This window comes from Pongo pygmaeus, chromosome 7 (assembly GCF_028885625.2).
Source record: "Pongo pygmaeus isolate AG05252 chromosome 7, NHGRI_mPonPyg2-v2.0_pri, whole genome shotgun sequence".
Lineage (NCBI taxonomy): Eukaryota > Metazoa > Chordata > Mammalia > Primates > Hominidae > Pongo > Pongo pygmaeus.
The window spans coordinates 69,093,579-69,116,996 of record NC_072380.2 but is presented as its reverse complement, the minus strand read 5'-3'; positions in this window follow the sequence as shown (position 1 = coordinate 69,116,996).

Here is a 23,418-nt window from a genome sequence, read left to right as displayed (position 1 = left end):
CATGTGCAGGTGGCAGCTGCAAATGAGCCCACGGCGGTGTCTGGCATGGCTGGTCCCAGATGGCCTGAAGGAGGCCGAGTGCTCAGCCCTCCCACAATAAGTTCGGCTCTTTCTTGACCCGCGCCCCAAGCATCACGGGCGTTGGGCACTGCTTCAGCCGCTGGGTTGGGGCTCAGCAGTCGGTTCCCGCCCTCCTGCAGCTATTGGGCCGACAGCCTGACAGGCAGGGTCCGGGGTTGCCACCTCTGCTGCTGCAGTGCCTGCTCTTCTTTGGCCCGTGCGGGAGCGCGGACTCGCAGGCCGTGGGCATTCTGCAGCCATGGAGTTTGGCTGAGCGCCGATTCCCGCCCTCCTGCGGCTGCGGGGCTGACTGCCTAACCGAGGGGTCATGGCAGCGTATGGTCCTGGAGTCCATGCTGCTGGTGGCTGCCGGCAGAGTTGGGGGTTGCCACTCCCACGGCCCCGTGCCATGTGCAGGTGGTAACTGCACATAAGTTCAGGGCGGAGGCTGGCAGGGCTAGCCCAGACGCCCTGAGTTTCGCCAAGTTCACTGCCCTCACACCCTGGGATCCGCTCTTCCTTGGCCCGAGCCCAGAGCTCTGAGTCCGGGGCGCTGGGCTCTTTGCAGCCATCGCGATGGGGATGAGGGCCGGTTCCCGCCCTCCTGCAGCTGCGGAACAGACTACCTAAATCAGGCGTAGTGGCGGTGTCTGACCCTGGGAACCGCGCTGCTAGTGGAGCGGGCAAGGTCGGGATTTGCCACAGGTGCTGCCATGGGGCATATGCAGATGGCAGCAGTAGCTGAGCCCACGGTGGAAGCTGGCAGGGCTGGACCCAGACCTCCTGAGAGTCGCCAAGTGCACCGCCCTCCCGCCCTAGGGCTCGCTCTTCCATAGCTCGCGCCCTGAGCGCGTGGTCGCGGGCGCTGGGTACTGTGCAGCCGCCAGGAAGGGGCTGAACGGCCACCCTGCTGCAGCTGTGCGGCGGACTTCGGCGCGTGGCTGCCTGGCCGCGGGGTCCCAGTGCTAGTGGTGGCAGCAGGGTCGGCAGTTGCCTCCACTACTACAGCGCACTATGTGCAAGTGACAACTACATCTGAGCCTAAGGCAAAGGATGACAGGGCTGGCCCCAGAGGGCCTCAGGGTCTCCGAGTGCACCGCCCTCCCAACCCAAGGGTCCACTTTTTCTTGATTCGCGCCCAAAGCGCGGAGTCGTGGGCCCTGGGCACTCTGAAGCCCCGGGGTTGGGCTGAGAGCAGATTCCCTCACTCCCGCAGATGCTGGAGTGGGAGCCGCCTAAACTGGGCGTCTTCACAGAGTCTGGCCCTGGGGTCCGCGCTGCTGGTGGCGCCGGCAGGGCCGTGGGTTGCCACTGCGGCTGGAGAGCGCCATGTGCAGGTGGCGGCTGCAGCTGAGCCCACCACAGCGGCTGGCCAGGCTTGTCCCCGAGTACAGTCAAGTGCACCCAAGGGTCGCCGCGTGTACTGCCCTCCCTCCCTAGGGTCCACTCTGCCTTGGCCTGCGCTCACAGAGCTAGGTAGCGGGCGCTCGGCACTGTGCAGCCGCCTAGATGGGGTTGAGAGGCCTATTACCTCCTTCCTGCAGCTGCTGGGCGGACTGCCTGATTTAGGCTCAGCGGCCTCCTCTGGCCCTGTGGTCCTCCCTGCTGGTGGCTGCACACAGGGTTGAGGGTTGCCACTGCTGATTTTGGGCGCCATGTGCAGGTGTTAGCTACAGTTGAGGCCACAGCGGAGGCTGTCAGGGATGGGCACAAATGACTTGAGGGTCGCAGAGTGCAGCGCCTTCCCGCACTAGGGTCTGCTCTTCCTTGGCCCAGGCCCAGAGCACACGGTCACCGGCGCTGGGCACTGTGCAGCCACCTGGAAGGGGCTTGGTGGCCGGTTCCCGCCCTCCTGCAGTTGTGGGGCCGACAGCCTGACTTAGGCGCCACAGAGGTGTCTGGCCCTCGGGTTCCTGCTGCTTGTGGCGGTGGGCAGGGTCAGGTTAGTCATCGCTACTGCTGTGCATCATATGCAGGTGGCAGCTGCAGCTGAATCCACTTCGGATGCTGGCAGGGCTGGTCCCAGATGTCCAGAGGATCGTTGAGTGCTTCGCCCTCCCACCCTAGGGTCTGCTCTTTCTTAGCCAGTGCCCAGAGGGCAGGGTCCTCAGAGCTGGGCATTGTGCAGCTGCCAGAATGAGGCTGAGCATCTGGTACCTGCCCTTCTTTAGCTGTGGGGTGGAAAGTCTAAATTAGTCACTGTGGCGATGTCTGGCCCTGGGGTCCCTGCTGCTGGTGGCCCTGGCAGGGTTGGGTGTTGTCCCTGCTGCTGCCAGGCGCCATGTGCAGCTGCAGGTGCCATGTGCAGGCGCCATGTGAAGCAGGTGGCAGCTGCAGCTGAGCCCAAGCTGGAGGCTGGCAGGGCGGGTCCCAGAGGGTCTGAGGGTCGCTGAGTGCACTGGCCTCCCACCCTAGGGCCTGATCTCCCTTGGCCCCAGCGCCAGAGCCCTGGGTCTCAGGCACTGTGAGCGGTGAAGCAGCTGGGATGATAATAAGCAACTGGTTCCTGCCTTCCTGCAGCTGCAGGGATGACTTAGACTGTGCAGCTGCATCTGGCCCAGGAGTCTGCACTGCTGGAGCCCCAACAGGAAGAGAGGCATTTGGGATGGTCTGGCCACTACTGTCCATGAGCAAGTTGTAGGTGGCAGTTGTAGCTCAGGCACTGGCGCGGGATGGCAGGGCTTCCCTTGAGCCTCAAGTGTGCCTGCTGCCAGGCCTCAGGGTCTGCTCATCCTTGACCTATGTCTGGAGTGGGTCCCTGGCACTGGGTAATCTGCAGCCAATGGGGATAGGTCTGAGCTGTGGTCTCTGCCTTGTGCTGCAGCCCAGTCAACCACTTGACTTTGCGCCACCATGGAGTCTTGCTATGGAGTCCCTGCTTCTCGGGAGTGCTCAAACTAAAGTAACATACATGTTAGTAACACACATGTAGCTTAAAGTACATGTGTGTTACTTTAGTTTCTGTCTGAACTTGATGGAAATCAGATTGTTGATCCTGTTTCCTGACAAAGATCAAAGAGAGAGAAAATTTCTTATTTGAGCCAAAATTAGCACTCACCTCCCCTGATTTTCCAGGTCAGTGTCAGTGTGGAAGTTGCACAACAAGAGGAAGGCCAAGACGTGGCTTTTAGGAAGCTGGGCAGAAAGTGAGCTGATTATAGGATAATTCTTTTTTGGAATTTTATATGCCATTCTTCTTCCTATTTTTGGCCACATCTATCCTAGCTCATATTTTCCAAGCCTTGCTTTTGCTTTACCTCAGACATTTAAACAACATTTCAGTTCAGTTGGGCTAAGATTTACAATGCTACCTCTTGTCCAGAAAGAATGACAATTGCCACCTACCTGCTTGGAGGTGTGAAAGAATGTTTATAAAGCACTTAGAAGATCTCCAGGGAAAGGCCAACTTAATATATAAAGCATGATTTTCTTACTAATGGGTGAGATTCTCACCTTCAGGAAGTCTGTGAATTTTCTCTGCAGTGATGCAGGATGAAGGGAAAAACAAGGTGCCTTCAGAAATATGGCATGTGAGAAATTAAACTGGTTATGAAGTCAGCCCAGTTTCAGGAGTTCTTTTCCTTTTCCCAGATGGATGTGAAAATCCCAGAAAGACTCCAAGGGCCGCCTCTGTGCTGAGAAGTGACTTTCTTTTCTTTTTTTTTTTAATTTTATTATTATTATACTTTAAGTTTTAGGGTACATGTGCACAACGTGCAGGTTTGTTACATATGTATACATGTGCCATGTTGGTGTGCTGCACCCATTAACTTGTCATTTAGCATTAGGTATATCTCCTAATGCTATCCCTCCCCCCTCCCCCCACCCCCAACCCCACAACAGTCCCAGTGTGAGAAGTGACTTTCTAATGAAAGACTACCATGCAGGGCAGGTCTCTGAAAGGTCTTTGATGTCAGAGGGTTGTTACTGAAAGATGCCCTTATAGTCTGCAGAACCCACTCTACCTGAAGACCAGCATCCATTAAAAGCAATGGCCAGCAGGTGCTGAGCTGAAGATGGAGTTGGAGTGTGAAATCCAAGGCAACGTTGGGCTGAAGAATTTTCCCTCACCCATATCGAAAGAGGAACCTGAAAGCTCTACCAATCAACATGTGTATCAGTCACCATTTGTTTCTTTCTTTTTTTAATACAAATGATGTGAGTTAGAAGACATTATAGCTAACCTTACTAAGGAGCTAGTAAGATTCTGTTGGGATGAGCCATAGCTTGTGGCTTCATCCATATGTGCTGTGTCTAGCAGAGAGGCATCCTTACCTGGCTCCATTGGTAGTGGTACAGCAGGTCTCTCTGCCCAGCACTGTCAGGCTTAGGTTAAGTATGAGCTGATTCTCCTTATTAATAAAGCTTGTCTCATCACTCAATATAGAGATCTTGCTACCAGAGGGTCTCACCCTCAGCACTTCCATAGACTTTCTTTTCTTGAAAATGTATTTTTAAATGTCTTACTTTTTAAAATTAAACAGTAGCAATAATCATAGCTTCATCTTTTTGGGAGGAAGATTTAAGTCACTGTTTTGGGCACAAACTAATGAACTCTGCTGAAATCTAGACACATCCTCAATGGCTTGTGGTATACGGGAATATCTGCCCTTAGATTAGTCCTGGACTATTTGACTTCCATTTGTGACATTTTCTTGCTAATATTCTGACTTTTTCTTAGTGGTTGTCGTTTTTACTGCTATCAGTGCTTGCCTCTAACATCTCGTTTCACAGTGCTATGAACTGAAAAGCAAGATGATGTGGCTTGTTAGACTTGTGTGCAAATTAGGAGTCCAAAAGCTCTGTGCGAGGAGGGCTTAAGGGCTAGCGCACTTCAATAGGAGGAGAGAGAGAATACATGGATAAACTTGCTGACAGTCACTTCAGGCACCTAGAAACCTCTACCACTTAGGTTTTATTAAGGCCTCATTTATAGCTAGAAATTCCTTGTCTAAGACTCACAAGAGATAAACATTAAGCTACTCCCTATACTCACAAATCTCTAACCAAAGATGAAAGCATATTCTTAGTTTGATCAAGACAATGAAGAACTATAAGGCTAATGTCAGAGATCCATGTTTTGGTTGTAGCACAGCTGTGTAATTAATAGGTTTACAATGGACTTTGATACTATCTCTTTTTGGGGTTGGGGCAATGCTATGTCATTGTAAGCCCCACAGTCCAGCAACTTCTAGAGGTCAGAGAAAGTGGGAAACCCCATAGTGGGCAAAAATCAAGTAGTAAGGCCTTGGACATGGGAGGGAGAGCTCACAGACACAAGGACTGCATGCTTGCTGGGTGCTGTTCACATGCTGGTACTGTAATGGGAGAGAGAGCTCTGGTAACTCCTGCCTGGGTGGGAGACACAGATGCCTTTATCAGAACGCAGCGTATGCCATGATGACCACCGATAGCCCACAGAGCCCTGAGGGTGCAGCAATGGAAGCAGGGAGCAGTGACTCCCTACCCCAGGCCTTGGGTCCCTGGTTCCCTTGATCCCTGGGGGTGGAGGGGCATAGCACTGTTGCAAGTGTCTACTGCACACAAGCATGCTTGCAAGATTCAGAAACAAATGTCTTGACAACTGCTCAAATCTATGTAGGACATGTGATTTCTGTTTGAAAGTATTAATAAAACAAACAGAGTTTGTTTTTGTTTTTATCATTGTGTGTTTTTCAGTTGCTGGCTATTAAAAGGACAACTGCCACAATGTAGCAGACCTCAAACTTAAAAATAATTGCCAAACCTACAAGATGCTGGGTAAAGGGGCTATAGTGGGGATGTACATACAGGGTGGAGAGGCTGTAGTGAGGATGTAGATTCCAATTGAAGAGGCTGTACTGGGGGTGTAGATACGGCGTGGAGGGGCTTTAATGAGAATGTAGACATGGGGTGGACAGGCTATAGTCTAGGTGTAGGTATGAGGTTGAGGGGCTATAAGGGGAATTAGATATGAGGTGAAGGGCTGTAGGGGAGTATAGATAAGGGGTGGAGGGGCTGTAATAGATGGGAATATGAATGAAGGAGGTAGGGGGCTGCATGCACAGCAGGGATGCAGAAGAGCAGCCCTGTTGGCTTGGGTGCCTGTGAGGTGGCAGGGATGTTTTCTCAGACTTTCTTAAATGCAGAAGAGCAGCTGCAGGTGAAAGCATAGGGACCACAGATGTTCGCTATTCTAAGAAAGTTTGATAACTGAAGAGGAAAGCCATATGGGAAGAGTTTCTAGGGTGAGAGGGGCTTGAGTCTGTTTCTGGGCCCCAGGGAAGGAGCTGGAAGCTGGAAGAGGTTGAAGGGAAGAAAGACAGGGGGCTGTGAGCTGTGGAGACCCTGAGTCTCTTTGTCCTGTGTCACTGATGGAATTGTCAGCAAACTTATAAAGATCAGTTCAATGCATGCTTGTGTACAATTCCTTTTCTTGGGAACTTTCAGCTGTTTGTTAATTATTACTTAAAATCTGAAAACTGGTATTCACATCAGTGCCCACATATTCCAGATTCTAGCTTGCAAACGCTTGGATGGGGTTTGCTCCACCAGCACCCCAGGCTTGCACCCAGAGAGCATCACTGGAATTGCCTGGGGCTTCTTAGAAAATCAGCCTCCTTAGGCCTGCTGAGCCAGAATCTTCAGTAAGAGCCCAGGCGACAGTGGGCACAGGGAAGCTTGAGAAGCACTGCCCAGGATCAGAAATTCTCAAAGTGTAGCCTCTGGGCCAGCAGCACCCGCAGCACCCAGAAGTTGTTAGAAATGCACAGTCCTGGCCTCCACACCTTCCCTACAGAGTTGTAGTTCTCCAGCTGGAGGGCATCAGCACCACCTGGATGGTTTGTTAGCCCACACCTATTAAGCTCCCCAAGAGTTTCTGATTCTACAGATTTGGGATAAGTCCCAAGATTTTGCATTTTTTGCGTGTTTCCTAGTAATGCTGGCCTTGCTGGTTAGGAGCCACACTGAGAACCAGTGCCCGGAGGACAGCCTGGGTCGAGTGCTTCCAACTCTTATCCTTGATGAAATAGAGACTTAGGGTGCCAAAGGTCTCTCTGAGTCCAGAGCAAATACTTTCTAAATTTGGATTTTTGGAGGTAATGTGAAAAATATCTTTCATTAAACATTTCAGTAAATGTTTCACCATCATATGGGTTTTAGAAGTAGTCATGAGTTGGCCAAGCGCAGTGGTCACGTCTGTAGTCCCAGAACTTTGGGAGACCAAGGTAGGAGAATCACTTGATCCCGGGAAGTTGAGGCTGCAGTGAGCTGTGGTCATGCCACTACACTTCCATCTGGGTGACACAGCGAGACCCTGACTCAAAACAAAACAAAAAGCAAAAAAATAGAAGTAGTTATAGGTGCCTGAGTCCTGGGTTCTCTGGTGCTGCTCCCCAGGTCTCAGAACCAGCTTTCAGCAGGTGTCAACATGGTTGTAGGTAGCTTCCTGACATGTATGAACCCATCATTTATTCTAGTGGAGACTGGTTGAGGGCCCAATTTTCTCTCCACTTAGAGCCTGAAAGACGAGAGCATTTGACTGCAAGAGAAGCAACATTAAGAGCAGAAACCAAGTCAGTGATTTCCTTTCTTGTTCTGGTGTGAAAGTTGCCAATGTGTTTTTGGCAGCTCCTTGGTTTTGATCTTTCAGTTTGTGTTAAACAGTCAAGATCAGCATGGACTTCCCCACTCTCCTTTTTAGTTACACTATCAGCAACTCTGCTGCCACAGACAGGGCTGTTCAGGAGGGCCCTCTGTGAGAATGCATAGGCAGGAGTGTGTGTGTTCATGTGTGCATGTGTGTGCATGCATGTCCATGTGCATGTATGCATGTGTGAAGGTGTTTTCATGTGCATGTGTTTACGTGTGTGTGCTAGACTTTAAGGCAACACTGTCTATAGCCCAGGGGAAGTCTCTTCACTTACACCAAAAATGAAAGTGGCCATGATGGTTTGCCTGTTTAAAGCTCCCTCATACATATCTGCTGAATTACTTTGCGTAAAGGGAGTAGGATTTTTTGATGGAGATAGCACTTGGGATGGCAGCAGGTACCCAGCCCCAGCTTATCCTGATCTGACCTCATGGGAAATGTAAGCCATCTTTCCCTGTGAAGGCAGAAGGCTCTTTTTAAGTCCCACGATCTTTAATAATGAACTGATATGGACAGCTCCGGTTTCAGAGTTCTCAGCCAACTCTGATAATAATAGTTGTGTGATTTGGAGGCAAAGTGGATGGCTCAACCCCCTCTTTGTTCCCATGTCTGCAAAATAGGGGTCACAGCACCTACTTCTCAGAGTAATTGTAAGGATTAAATGAGAAGAAATGGCCTGTGCCATTTGGTGGTTTATTCAGGCCATTTGACTTAGTACCTTCCGATTCTCCGAAAAGTTTTGCCTGGGTGCCTATCCTTTCATATAAGCAGCCTTTAGAAATAACACAGAGAGCTGTCCTTTGAACCTGCCAGGCACACTTCTGTCCCATGACCTTTGTGTTAGAGTCCCCTCAGTTCAGAGTACACTATCCCCAGATTTTCTCATGGCTCTGCCTCGCTTCCTTTGCACTCTGCTCCAATGCCACCTTTTAAAAAGGCCTTCCTGACCACTATTTGAAAGAGTCCCTTGGCATCTTTATATGTGACATCCAGAGCATCATCCAAACTGGAAACAACTCAAACATTCACCAACAGGTGTCTGCCTAAAAAAACGATAGTGTATCCATATGATGGAACAGTATATGGCAAGAAAAAGGAGTGAACTACTGGAACACACAACTACATGAATGAATCTCAAAGTAATTATGCTCAGTCTCAAAATATTTATGCAAGAAATCCAATGAAAAGGAGTACAATTAGATGATTCCATATACTCTATATAAAATTCTAGAAAATGCAGAGTTCTGTGGTGGCAAAGCAGATCAGTTATTGCTAGGGATTGGGGTTAAGGAGCTGGGATCGCAAATAGGGCTCAAAGAAATATCTGGGGGTGACAGAGTACATTCACAATCTGGGTTTTAGTTTCATAGGTGTATCCATGTGTTATAATGTATCAGGGCATATGCTTTAAATGTGTATGGCCTATTGTATGTTAATTACACTTCAATAAAGCTGCTTAAAACTATTAAAAAGCCATTTGTTGAAAGTGTTACTGTCCAATAGAACTTTTTGCATTGATGGAAATGGGGTATATCTGCTTTGTTAAATATAATAAGTCTCTAGACACATGTGATTATTGCACTTGAAATGTGGTAGAGCAACTGAAGAACTGTTTTTAACTTTATTAAAGTTTAATCCATTTGAGCATGAAGAGGTGCATGTAGTTAGCATCTATCCTATGGGACATCACAGGTCCAATGCCTACTTTTCACCTTTTAGTGCCTGCTCATCAACACTGCCTCACACACATCCTAGGCCTTGGACTCCAGTTCCTGGAGGCAGCTGGAAGCTTTCAGCACTAGAAGGCTGTTTCACACTTGCATATTATTGTTAATATTGAAACATCTGCTAAGAATACCCATAATTGAAATGAGTCTTTCTGCAACTGTCCAATATTTGACAAGCTGTCACCTGGCCTGTGCAGAAGGTGAAGAGGTGGATTGCTTTCTTTGAAACTTTGAGTTTTCCTAATTAACTCTATAATCAGGCAGCATTGCTCAAGTCAACAAGAGAATTTCAAAGCATCATCTTTTCTACCTCTCAAGTTCCCCATAAATTGGGCATATTCAAATAAATGGCATGATACAGTAAGATCCTTTGGTCATGTTTTATATTATATACTGAAAAAATGTTTTTTCAGAAAAAGCTGATTATCCTTGAAGCAAATTGAACTCTGTTAAGGGTTTTGGAGGCAAGCCCTGAGAAGACCTATTTTTTCTAGAACGGTGAGCCTGGAGCTTGAAAGATTCTGCCCAGTGATTTCTGCCTGCTCCTGAGAAATAGCTATGATGTAAAAATTCTGTCTGGCTTCAGGCTTCTAGATGGATCCCTTTGGGCAAGGTCATTTGGCAAAGCAGACTTACTGCCTAAGTCAAAGAGAAGGCAGCACCGCAGCTCCCTGGGGTGGAACTGCCTACCATACTTTGGCTGGATCAGCATCTGGTGACCAGTGGCCAGAGAGCAGGGGAGAGGGTGACCTGTGAACTGGGAGGTGGAGAAGGTGGGAAGTGACAGAGCTACAGGCAAGGGATTTTAAGACTGAAAAAAAATTAGGAAGGAGAATGTGAAGATATGACTGTTTGGAAGGCTCTATTTCCCCCTCTGTGTCTTCCTGTCTATCTTTGTTTGCTAATCAGCTGTGACATTAGCTTAATGATTTTGTTCTTTATATCTAATAGCCTTGTTGCTGCCTGCCCCACTGACTGAATCATTTTATTTCTACTTGGGAGATCATAAAATGTTGACTATTTATCCCATCAGACATACACAAGTGAACTGAGGAAAAGCAAAGACAGGAAGAAAGAGAGTGGGGGAAAGGGAAAACTGTTATTTGAAATGATTGCCTGGGCCAGGCAATCACTCACACCCACACTCCCACACAATCACTCAACCATCATTCACACACATACACATAATCACTCACACCCTCACTCACACAGTAACACACAATCACATCCACACTCACAATCACACCTTCACAATCACTTCATTCACACACACTCATACCCACACTCACACACCCACACATACACTCACACCCTGACACAATCACACTTACATCCTCTCACACAATCTCCACACCCTCACTCATACACACAATTAGACACAGCTTCACTTACACAATGAGCCACACCATTACCCATGTACACACACTCACATACACAATCACTGATACATTTACTCACACACATCCTCCCTCGTGTGCATTCACTCATACTCAGGCACACAACTACACACAGTCACTTACCCCTTTACACACCCTCACACTCTTATACTTAAGCACATACACACACACAGTCATACACAATCACATGTACCTACCCTTCCTACCTCAATGACACAAACTCATTTCTTTCCTCATTTGCAACCAGCATTCATATGTATGACTTCACAGCATACAGAAGACTTTTCCTTTTTTTTCCCCTATTAGGAGCTTGCTGTGGAGGCTTGGGGCCTAGGAACCCAGAGTTCTGACCCCAGCACAGCCTTAGCACATGGATTGGAGCCGCGATTGACAGTCAGAAGTGGATGTTTCCTTTTATTCCAGAATGTGATTCTGTAATTGAGTGTTTTGAAATATTTTTTTCTTCATTGTAATGGTTGTCTTTTCACAATCTTCATAATGTAACAATATAAGATCATTACTGTGAAAAATATACAGATCTAGACTTTTCATTAGATCTATATTTGTCTTGTAAGATCAAATCATTAGAAAGAATGTTAAGGCTAAACAAGGCAATCGTACATGTGACGGCCAGATTTTAAGTGGAGGTTAATCATTATCAGTTGTTCTAACATCCTTGCTGTCCTTACTGTAGATTAACAAATGTCAAATAATAATATATTTTTTTCAATTCAGAGTATCAATATAATCTCCTTCCCTTTGGACAGTTTGCTAAATGGGGACCAGAAATGAGTAAAATGTGTATGACATTGACACCGTGACACAGGGAGCACATTTCATACCATGTAGAAGGACAGTAAAGTTGGTCCCCCAGGGCAGCAGCTATGCCAGTATGTTCTTATTGTGTTCTTATTGGGAAGACAAAATGGCTTTTTGCTCTCTCTGCTTCCTTTGACTTGCCATCCTGGGACCACCTTTTATCCAGAACTGTGGTACTTTCGGCCTTTCTGGCTGTCCTGTTGATTCAACAAACATGGTGGTGAGGGGAGGAGAATGGGAGGGGAAAAACCCTGCTATTTCGGAAAGAGTAGAGTTCTGGTCTCTCTCAGTTGGGCAGAGAAACCTGTGGGAGAAGTCTGGTTTTCTAGCTGGCATGTCACAAATTTACCACTGGGAAAAGATCCTAGCAAGGATTTATTTTCCTGCTGGAAAGATCACAGTTGTAAGGCATGAGCTGACTTCATTTTTCTGTCTTTCAGAGGATGTTGGCTGTTTAGGACATGCCTCGCCACTGTAAACATGTAGGCCGGGAGCTGCTTCAGTGAGAAGCAGACAGGGCTGGATGGGCATTTGCTGAGCAGTGTGCTGTTTCTAAACATTGTCAGCCCTGACAGGTGTGCACCATGAAAGGGACATGATTGTGGCTACGTTCTTGGGAGACTCTAGTCCTTTGGTTCTGCACTTGATTCCAGAGTCACATCTGGATGACTGGAAACCCAGTCTGACCCATCTCGGGGACCTCTACAGAAGCCTCTCAGGATCTCCTTCACAGAGTGTGCCAGGAGAGAGCTGTTAGGACACATTTCCTGTCAAGCCTTCAGGGGTCTGGAGAACAGATCAGTGGTTAACCCAATACAGGGGAGGGAAGGCACCCCAGGCAGAGAAAAGATGCAGGCACGCACATGGGAGCAGTAACCAGCAATGCATGCCAGGCTGCCAGGGTGCAGGAGGGGCCAGTTCATGCAGGACCTTGTATGCCAGGCTGTGGCACTTGGGCCTTACGTAAGGTTATTGAAAAGCCAAAACATAGAAAGCAACAACAAAAGGATTTCTCTCTCCCCAAAGAACCCCTTTGAAGGGAGCATAAATGGGTGAGGACTATTCGATAGAATTTCTAGTGGCTCAGTAGTTATTTAAGCCAGGCTTTACCAGAGCATATGAAGTCCTGAATTTCAGACAGAAGAGCAGTAGGAGACCCCAGGAGGATGTAGGTGACATTTACATTCCTGTTGTTGGACTTAAAGCAGGGTTATATGTGTTGAGATTCATCAGGTAAAAAGTTAGCATCCCTTTCTTGTAGAGAGACAGACTGAAATATTTGCAGAGTAAATGTTGCCTTTCAGGGTTTACTTTCAGATTAAACCCAGGACAGGGAATAGGGTACGGGTGACCTAGGGTGGCCCAGGAGTGTCATAACTGGGTGAAGGCACCTTGCTATTGTGTGCATTTAGTATATTCTATTATAAATATATATATTTATATAACAGAAGGCAAGGAAATACCACCACTAATCTACTTAAAAGCCTGTACTCTGGGTTATTTTTCATATGATTACATACATCATTTATTTCAGAAATTAATGCTCCTTTCAGGACTAGGCTAGGGATAAATAAGTTTAGCTTGGACAGAAGTGAATTATTAGTCCTGCCTAATGTATTACCCTCTGTTTAAAGAATCTGAAAAAGCCTTTTGATAAAGCTTAGGAGTATGAAACAAAAATGTCTTCTCATTTTTAAAATTATATATAGGTAATTTGATACTTCAATTTTAAACCAAGCTTTTATTACTTAAAGGGATTTTCTAAACGAGCCTTAATCCAGAATTTTTGTCAACCATATTACTGTGGTTTGTTTTGATGACAGATATGTTCAGTGATGCTATATTATTTTAACCAGTTTTTTCCTGCTCCTTTTTCTATAATGTCATAGTGGTTATAGGATGTTATTTTCAGGGAAGTTCATTGAAAGAAGTTAAGGCCAGCTCTCTCATGAGTTATTTCTTTCTGTTTTTGTTTTTAAACACTTTCTCCATTTCATTACTGGTTTTGAAAGCAGGGCAATTTTCAGACTTCACCTTCCAGGTGACTTGTGAAAAACATTTAGTTTCGTATATGTGTTTCTCTGAATTACCAGTTCTCTTGGTTTCAGAAAGAGACTGTTCAACACCCACCTCCTTCAGCTTCAACTGCCAAAAAAGATTCTGAAAAATGGGTAGCTGATTCTTAGATATAAATCACAGTTTCTATTAAAGACAAGATTCTATTGGTTGAATTCAGAAAGGTGTAACTTTCCCGATCACAGTTTCTCATCCCTAGAGTGGAGAGAGTTTAGCTAGAAGGAACTGATTAAGCAAATGACTATAGGGAAATAGTGGCTTCAATTATTTTAAATACCGGAAAAATATGAAATATATTTAAATGTCTCATGTTTATTTTGTAATCTGTGTGCCTTGGGTAATGTAGTGTGTTCTGATTGGAAAAAGAAACTTTCATATGAAGCCACCTAGTAAAGTAAAAGGTGTTAAGAGGAAAGTCATTTCAAGTCCAACTAAAAGTATTTCATTGGGTTGTCTGAGTTTTTAAAAACTAGCCCTGGGTATCTTTTCAGTGGTGAAGGATCACAGAACTCAAACTGCTGAACACCAAACATTTGATACTTACTGCATCCATAGAAATCTTAAACTTCCATAACTGAGTTTGCTTGGCCCCCGAGTTCTGGAGTTTCATTAATACTGTACATTCATATGGAAGTATAAGCAGAGTGCTCTACTGGAGAAGCTTGCAGGTCCCTTTAGCCCAAAGAGGCATCCATCTATTATTCCTGGCCTGTCAGCATCCTTGATATGTGTGCCAGTTTGGTGAAATAAATGGGAAGGGATCAGCGTATTCTTACTTTGCAGATGGAAAACCAAGACTCAGTGGTTTGCTGCTGGTCAACCAGCAAGTGTAATTGAGCCAGAGTCAGGAAGTGGGCCTCCTGACTTTCATTTAGCCACACTTGCTGCCTGTCTCCATGCCTGAGAGGAAATTTTTCTGAGTGTGACTAAACCAATAGCAGAAAGGGGATTCTGAAGAAGACTGCCTGAGAGAGTCCTCTGTTTCTGAAAGGAAAAGGTTTGAAATGAGAATAACATCAAATTCTGAAAAATTGAAACACATATAGGTAGGGCAGGGGAAGAATTCCTCACAAAATACCAGAATTTAGGAGAAGGGAGCAGCACACTCTTTAAACTTGAAGCAATTATAGGATAAATAAAGGAAATAATTATTTACCTATTAATGTGAGAAATTTGTTTATTCCAAGAGGTTTTGTGATATGTAATAACTAGGTTTAAGATGTCTTTAAAATTCCTGGGCAATAGTCCCATGCCTGATTATTAAGAGAAATGATCTGTCTGAACTGTGTCTTGCCTTTGAGGTGTTGCAGTGCCTTGGAGTTATATAATTCCAGTCCCAGGACCTCAGAAATCCTCTAGTCATGCTCCCTCTCAGATGCATAAAGTCATTAAACAATATCCCTCCCAAAGTGTCTTCTGAGTTTTTATATCTTCTGAGCATTTATATTTTCAACCACTCTTTCAAATTGTTGAGAGCCTACTGTGTGTCCCACACTGTGCTCCACACTAAAGAACAAAAAAATTACACTTCTTGCCTCTTCTTAAACACTCTAGTCCTCCTCCCCGCAATGACAGGGAGCCCTCTGGAACCACAAGTAGCCATTTCATCATCGAACGCTGTTTAAAGAAAATGCTGCCATGTTTTCCAGTGTCTACACTGAGGCTCTTTAGAAAGTGCCTCCTGTCTTCATAACAAACCTTCATATTTTTTGAGTAATTTTTATTGGTTTTGTTTAGTCTCATTTTCTCCAGAATAAAAATTCATAGTTATTTCAAGCCTTCCTTAGCAGACATGATGATGTAGCTTCTTTTTACCATGGTTGCTCTTCTTTGGATGTGCTCCAGTTGGTCAGTTTTACCCTGAACTGCACACTCAACATTTAGGTAAAACATTTCAGGCATGAGATAAATGTGGAACGGATAATTAAGTTGACAGCATGGAAAGGTGTTTTTTTTGTTTTTTTTTTTTTTCTCCTACAGTGATGAGCAGGGTCATAGATCAAGTCAGAGAACTGGCATGAATTCCCTAAGTGAGGAGGTGAAGACAGGGATTTAGCAAGAAGTCCAGGGAGACAAATGGTGGGTATGAAAGAGACAGACAGTGCCCTTGGGATACTCAGAAGGCAGGTAGGCAGGCTCTGAATGCTGGAGATGAAGGAGCTTTCTGGGCCATGTGCAGACTTTCCACCACACTTTCCTGTGACCCAGATGTGACTCAAAGTAGGTGCTTAGGAAGCACTTTTTGAGTAAGTAGTGAGAAGGCCAGGCTTCACATTTTCATGACACCCATTCTCCTTTGAAGGGATTTAAGAGGCTTCCTGTGCTGAAATGTGTATTGAGCATTGGTCTCAGCAGACTGGGTACTGGCATGACTTCAAGGCTGTCCAGTAGAGTTTCATGCCAAGAGGCATCTTGATTTATCCTTGCTTTCACACTTGGAACTAAGATAGAAAAGGAGAAAAAGGAAAACATCAGGCTCTACAGGATGATCTGGACTAAAATAAGCAGGATGGAAATTGGTGAAGAGACAGAAAAGGAGAGGCACTTCTTCCAGCTACAGATGTACCAGGTAAGTTGCTGGCAAAAAGCAGGTCCCATCAGCCCTCATCTGTGGGAGGCCCCAGGGAGGGAGCTGCCTCAGCAAGCATCCTCTTCTCACTAATATCAGCAGTTTCCGAGAAAATGACAAATACATTTTTCGACTCCTTTTGTCCCTGTGTTGACGTTTCTTTTACTAGGGGAGCCTTAGCCTCCTGGTGGGTGGAATTAGGTTAATCTAACACTAACCTTTGCTTAAAATTAGAGAATTAAAAGAATGTTCTTTCTAGCCTCACAGGTGTTCTCTCTCAAACTCACCTTTCACTGGAACTTACCTAAAATCCTTACTCCTGGGGTGTTTTCTAAGTAAGAAATCTGAGATTCCCTTGTTTCAGAGGAGTCAGTGACTGGCTTGGGGGAGGATGAGAAGTCAGCTAGGAAAAACATACAGCATAAGAGATAACAGACCATGTCCTGTGTCCATGTGATGTGGATAGGAAACCATGTCACCTATCTGGAGCACTTCCACCTAGACCTCACCTGCTCAGGTTGGGGAGCGCATCCAGCCAGGAGGCCCATGTGGCCTGTGCAACACATCTCTGCTCCACTCCATCCTGCAGCCTCAACCCTTGCCTTGGGGAGGAGAAGACAGCAAGACAAACACTCTCAAGAGTATTTTTCTGAGATCAGAGACCATCAATCAAAAAGGTCTTTGCTCACAGCCTTTTTATTTTTGTGCCTTGCTTGCAAGTGCATGCATACAAATGGCATGTGGAAGCAGTTCCCACCTCTGCCTGAGGATTGGCTACTCCTAGAAGCTGCCTCATACTACAAGGAATCTGTTTCCCTCTCAAAGTGGTGCAAACTTAGGATTTAAATTTACAAAATACGTGGGTAATACTTGTGACAGGTATTGAAACTGGTTTTGGCCAGTTCGTGATTCCCTGTAAGCAATCAACAGCAAGCTAATCCAGAAGGCACTTTTTGATTTTGGAATGTTTGTTAATTCCAGCAGGAGCTTAGCCTTTATAAAGATAGATAGATAGATAGATAGATAGATAGATAGATAGATAGATAGATAGACAGATAGATAGATAGATATAGATCGATAGAATCTATATCTATCTATCTTAGAAATGTATTTAAATGAGTTTTTATTCCCAGAGCAAACTCTTTAAGTGGTCATCAGAGCACAATCAGTGCCAGGGATCAGGGTGGTAGTTGAAAATCAAGTCTATTTTGTCTGACGTTAGTATATATACTTACCTTAGTCTCTTTTCTGTTGCTATAACTGAATACCTGAGACTATTTTATAAATTACTCACAAGCCAAATTGGCTTTTATAAGAGATCCACTTTTGTCATAAGTGACCCACTCCCTCATTAACCCATGAATGGATTAATTCACTCATGAGGACTTTGCCACCCAAAGGTTCTACCTCTCAAAAGTTTTACCTCTCAAAGGTTCTACTGGTCACCTCCCAGAGGTTCTACCTCTCAACACTGCTAAGTTGGAGACCAAGTTTTCAACACAAGAACTTTTAGAGGACACACTCAAACCATACTACTACTTCAGCTCTCTTAGCTACTATTTGCACTTTTTATATTCAGTCCATGTATATCTTTGAATCTCAAGTGTGTCTCTTATAAATAATACAGTTGGATCATGGTTTTCTTATCAGTCTGACAATCTCTACCTTTAGATTGCATTGTTTAATCCATGCACATTTAATGTTACTGTTGAGATGACTGAATTTATTTGTTTTACTTTTTATATTTCATGTGATTTTTCTTCTTCTATTCCTCCTTTACTGCTTTGTTTTTCATCAAGTGAATATTTAGAAAGTTAACTTGAAGGGGCTGGTTGCAGTGGCTCACGCCTGTAATCCCAGCACCTCGGGAGGCCGAGGTGGGCGGATCACGAGGTCAGGAGATCGAGACCATCCTGGCTAACACGGTGAAACCCCGTCTCTACTAAAAATACAAAAAAATTAGCTGGGCATGGTGGCGCACCCTGTAGTCCCAGCTACTCGGGAGGCTGAGGCAGGAGAATGGCATGAACCTGGGAGGTGGAGCTTGCAGTGAGCGGAGATGGCACCACTGCACTCCAGTCTGGGGGACAGAGTGAGACTCCATCTCAAGACAAAAAAAAAAAAGGCAGAGGTGGGCTTCCCTAACAGCAAACTTGGAGTTCACAGAAAAGAAAACATCTGATGTACAATGTAGAAGTTGGCCAAATAGTCATGGCCTATTAAGAGCTTTGCGTAGGTTGAGAAAGTACCTCTGAAAAGCAGTTACTTGAGAATTCAGCTCTACGGTGAATTAGATTGCTTTCATTAAAATCATTTTAAAAGGCCAAGTGTAGTGACTCATGCCTGCAATTTCAGCACTTGGGGAGGCTGAGGCGGGAGGATCGCTTACTTGAGGCCAGGAGTTTGAGACCAGCCTGGGCAACATGCTGAGGTCCCAAATTTACCAAAAAAAAAAAAAAAATAAATAAATAATCATTTTAAAATTGTTTAACCATTCAGATATCAAGGGTGGAAACAAAAATTGTTCAACCATTTTTCTTAAATTGAAGTTCTCAAGCTTTAAGTGCTTGGTGTTGGTTAGGTGTTTAAAATTTTAGTTGCCCAGGATCTAATCTGAAAGAGTGGTTTTTAGGCCTTTATTTTGAAGCTGTGGAAACTTTTATTCAGTATTAATTTTAGAAAAAAATTCACTATGTGTAATAGGGAATACAGAAGAATGGAGAAGATATGAGAGCTCCTCTCTTGCTGTTTTATGATTATAAAAATAGTATCTACTTTTTAAGAAAACTGGTCAATATAAGAAAATATATTAAAAAATTTAAATTGCCCCCAAATTTTACTTAAGCGAAGATAATTATTTTGACATTAACCAAATACATTTTATATACCCCATGTATACACTCAAAAACTTAATTTATACAAATAGACCTTTCTCTGATGATGCTTTATGACCTCGTTATTGTCACTCTGTTATGTCAATGTCCATGTCAGAAATTTTGGGCTTCACTGGCTTACTCGCTGCATAGTATTTTTGTATGGATGCACCATATATTAATTCTCCATTCATGACATTTGGGCTGTTGCTATTTTTCACTTTTACAAATAAGGCTGCGGTGACTCTTCTTTTCCATTCATCTTTGTAAACTTTTCTGATTATCTTCTTAGGAGAAATTCCTGGGAGTAGAATTTCTAGGTCAAAAGGGACACACATTTAAAAATTTGATACATTGCCAAATAACTTATTTAATAATAAATATCAAAAGGTTTACATGTTGACTCAGTTTATGCAGGCACATTTTGCTTTTCTGTGTTGTTTTACACTAATTAGAAAGAACAAAAACTGAGTGGCTAAAATATTTGAAAAACAAACTTTTACCTTTAATAAATTTAAATATTTATCATAAATGCATAAAAGAAAGCTATACTTCTTTAAAAACATTAATATTTAAATTAAAATATTAGACAGTTACTCCAGAATATTTTCATTCACAGAAGAGCATGCTTGAGCTTCCAAATACGAAAAACTGACCCTAACATATGTCAGTGTTAAAATAAAACGGATTTCAAATATTTTGAAAATAATGTTGGTTGCTCTCTACTCTATTTTTCACTTAGATGTTTGTGTTGTGTGAAAGCAGCTTTGCCACCATTGACATATTCTCACTACAGACAGCACAGTGGAGAGCAGTTTTTCTGTTGATATCTGTAATATCTGGATAGGCACCAAAGTCCAGCAGAATAGTTGCATAAACGTCTTCTTGGCATTGTATAGCCTGTCAGTATTAGACCAAGAAATACATTGTAAATTCTAGAAAATACAAATAAATATTCCGTAGGTTTCACAAATTAGTTATATTTCAATGAAATAAATTCATTTTTATTCTATGTATTTAAACCAAATCCATCTCATGCTGAAATAACTGGCTACTATATATCTTCATCAGAGGTGTCCTGTTTTCACTGTCACAGACGTTAAGCTGGCACTTTCTGTGCACCAGTGAAGTTACCACTTCTGGATAGCCATTGACACAGGCCAAATGTAGAGCCATCCTATGAGATTGAGATAAATTTTTAGAAAGTTTCAGTCCACTGTCTCAAAACATAGAGTAATTCATGTAATAGTAAACATTAAACAGCATGCTCTTCCTCTACCTTCAAAACAAATAATTTTCTCCTGAAAAAAGTACAATATTTTTTAGCTCTTATTACTCACTACAATAACAAAAGAGTGGCCTGTTTGACTAGAAAAAGCTTGGCCTTTGGGTTCAGTTCAACTTGGGCTTGAATTCTACTTTAAGGCCTTTCACTTACAAGCTGTTACATAGGCTTCCTGTGCCTCAATTTTCTCATCAATAAAGTGGAGATAAATATAGTAGCTATCTCATAGGACATCATTGTGATGCCTAAGTGAGAACTTACACAAAATATTTAGAACAGATTCTAATGCAAATAACAGCTGTTTCATGGGCACAGAGTTTCTGTTTGGCATGATGGAAAAGTTCTGGAAATGGATGGTGGTGATGAGTGCACAACACTGTGAATTTAGTTAATGCCACTGTATGCTTTACCAAAAGACAAACACTAAAACAAACAAAAAACACACTGCTTAGGCATCCCAGTCAGAAAGATGATGTGATTGGTTTGAGCCAGGGCCTACGCCTCACCATCAACAGGCAATCTGTGCCCTAAGCTTTCCTCTCCAGAACTGCTCCAAGGTCCCTCTCGGTTCCACTTAGGCCTGATTACTTCATACAGCCCCATGCATAAAAGCCACCTCTTTTGCTATCTCTTCTCACTCCAGTCCTCTCCCTCCAGCCTCCCCTAGCTACACATTATGAGAAAATCAAGATGACTAAAAATTTTCTGATGATTTATATCATCAAATAATCTCAAGGACTATTGCTTACTTAACCCATATAACTCCCACAGCCTACATGGAATTCTGATGAAGGATCCCTAAAATTCTACCACCTAGTCAGAAATTTAGGTGTCAGTAATTTATTTGTGATACAAGCAGGGGTGGGGAAAGAGAAATGAACAGACCTGGAAGCTTCTCTGAGGCCCCAGAAAAGACCTCTGGGCTTCTAATGCCAGAGGCCAGGAGCAGTGAGGGAAGTTGATGACTCTTCACTCTTACTTTATTCCCTACTTTTCTGTTTCTCCCCTTTACTCATTGCATCTTTCCCAGGTCTTGGATCCCGGGCCATCCTCCCATCAAATCACCTCCCTTCTACCTCCTTTAATAAAGAAGCATGGGTTAAGTGATCATGGTGATTTGCATTAAACTACATTAATTCAGAAATCATGTTTAGTTCCACACAAGAAAAGGAATGTGGATCTCTTTCACTGAAAAAGAAAAGTCACTACGTGTCATCTTAATCATGTTTTCCTAAGATATAATCTATACATGATGTCTATGTAAGCTTTCATTGCAACTGGATACATGGTTTGCTTTCCTCTTGTGTAAAATAGAGTGTTGAACTAAACAGGTCTGGGCCATAATCCAGAAAGACACAATCCTGAATGCCATTATCCCAAATGTTGAACTCCAAAAAGATATACATCTCTACAGTCTAAAATCCTAAAATTACAATCCCCCAAAACCCCAAAATTCTAAAACTATAAATCTGGAAAAAATGATTTAAAAGGCATTTATTGACATTTTTAGGAGGGGATTTATTTGAGAAACATAAAAAACAACAGAATACTTCCTAGGTCACCTTACAAAATAAAATAGGCAACAACAACATACATATGTTTGCAAGCATAAACAGGTATATTAATCAGAGTCACATGGGTATAACATTTATGAGCAGATGAATCATATAAAAAAATAGGTCAAAAAGCAAAATGCATAAATGCATGGTTAGTAGTTGTGTGCATCCAGTGTTATAACAGGTCATCTGAAATAGTGGGACAGACTACCTAGGTCTTTAGACCAGATTGATCAAAAGCTGTCACAGATCATCACCGAATATGCAGTCAAAGTCAAAGAGATTCTCAGAAATTTTCTCTTTCACAAATGCAGATATGCAAAAAGAATATCTCATCTATTGAGAAAGTTTTAATATTTTTAGGTTTACAAACAATGCTTACACATAAAGTCAATGTGATAGATAATGCACTTTTGTGGAGTCAAAGTTGTAAAAAAAATGCATAAAGCAAATTAGAACTCTCTAAAACTCTTTACACAGGTTATACCTTCAGTACTGAAAATGATGCTAAGATGAAATACATAGCATAGCGAGTTGTAAATAAATAATGCTGACAACTTAAAATAGTGGAACAAACTTAAAAATAAAACTAAAAAGAAAACTGACATATAAAAATGCATTACAGGGATAGATTATGGGCAACTACACAGAGTTCATAATAGCTAGTTGACTTTTATGATTATTAACTGTATTTTGAAGTCTTGCATCACAAAAAATAGCTGCCTTTAAGGACATGACTTTGCTCAGAGAATATGTTCACATCTCAGAGAATATGTTCACATTCATTTTCTATGTCGCACTGCTCACTCTGAAACTCTTCTGTAATTCAATATACACTGAAATGAACACTTCCTATTATGTTTTTCAGTCTTCTACGCCATGTTTCTATATTGTTTTGAGTATGTGGAAATCTACTTTGCATGCACTAATATACAGGCCACAAATTTGGCAGAAACAATACTGTTGATTGGACAACAACATCATTGCCTAAATGACTTTTCTTTTTTTTTAATGAGACAGAGTCTCACTCTGTTGCCCAGGCTGGAGTGCAGTGGCATGACCTCGGCTCACTGCAACCTCCACCTCTTGGGTTCAAGAGATCCTCCCGCCTCAGCCTTCCGAGTAGCTGAGATTACAGGTCTGTGCCACCACACTCGGATAATTTTTGTATTTTTAGTAGAGACAAGGTATCGCCATGTTGGCCAGGCTGGTCTTGAACTCCTGACTTCAAGTGATTCACCCACCTTTGCCTCCCAAAGTCCTGGGATTACAGGCATAAGCCACCATGCCTGGCCCTAAATGACTTCTTATCCTACCTTGCACATAATTATTTTTAAGCCAGTAAGTAACCTTGCTGGCTTCTTTAGGAAAATGTGGTTTAATTCATTAAAAGCTCCTGAAATTTCATCAGGTGGAAGAAATG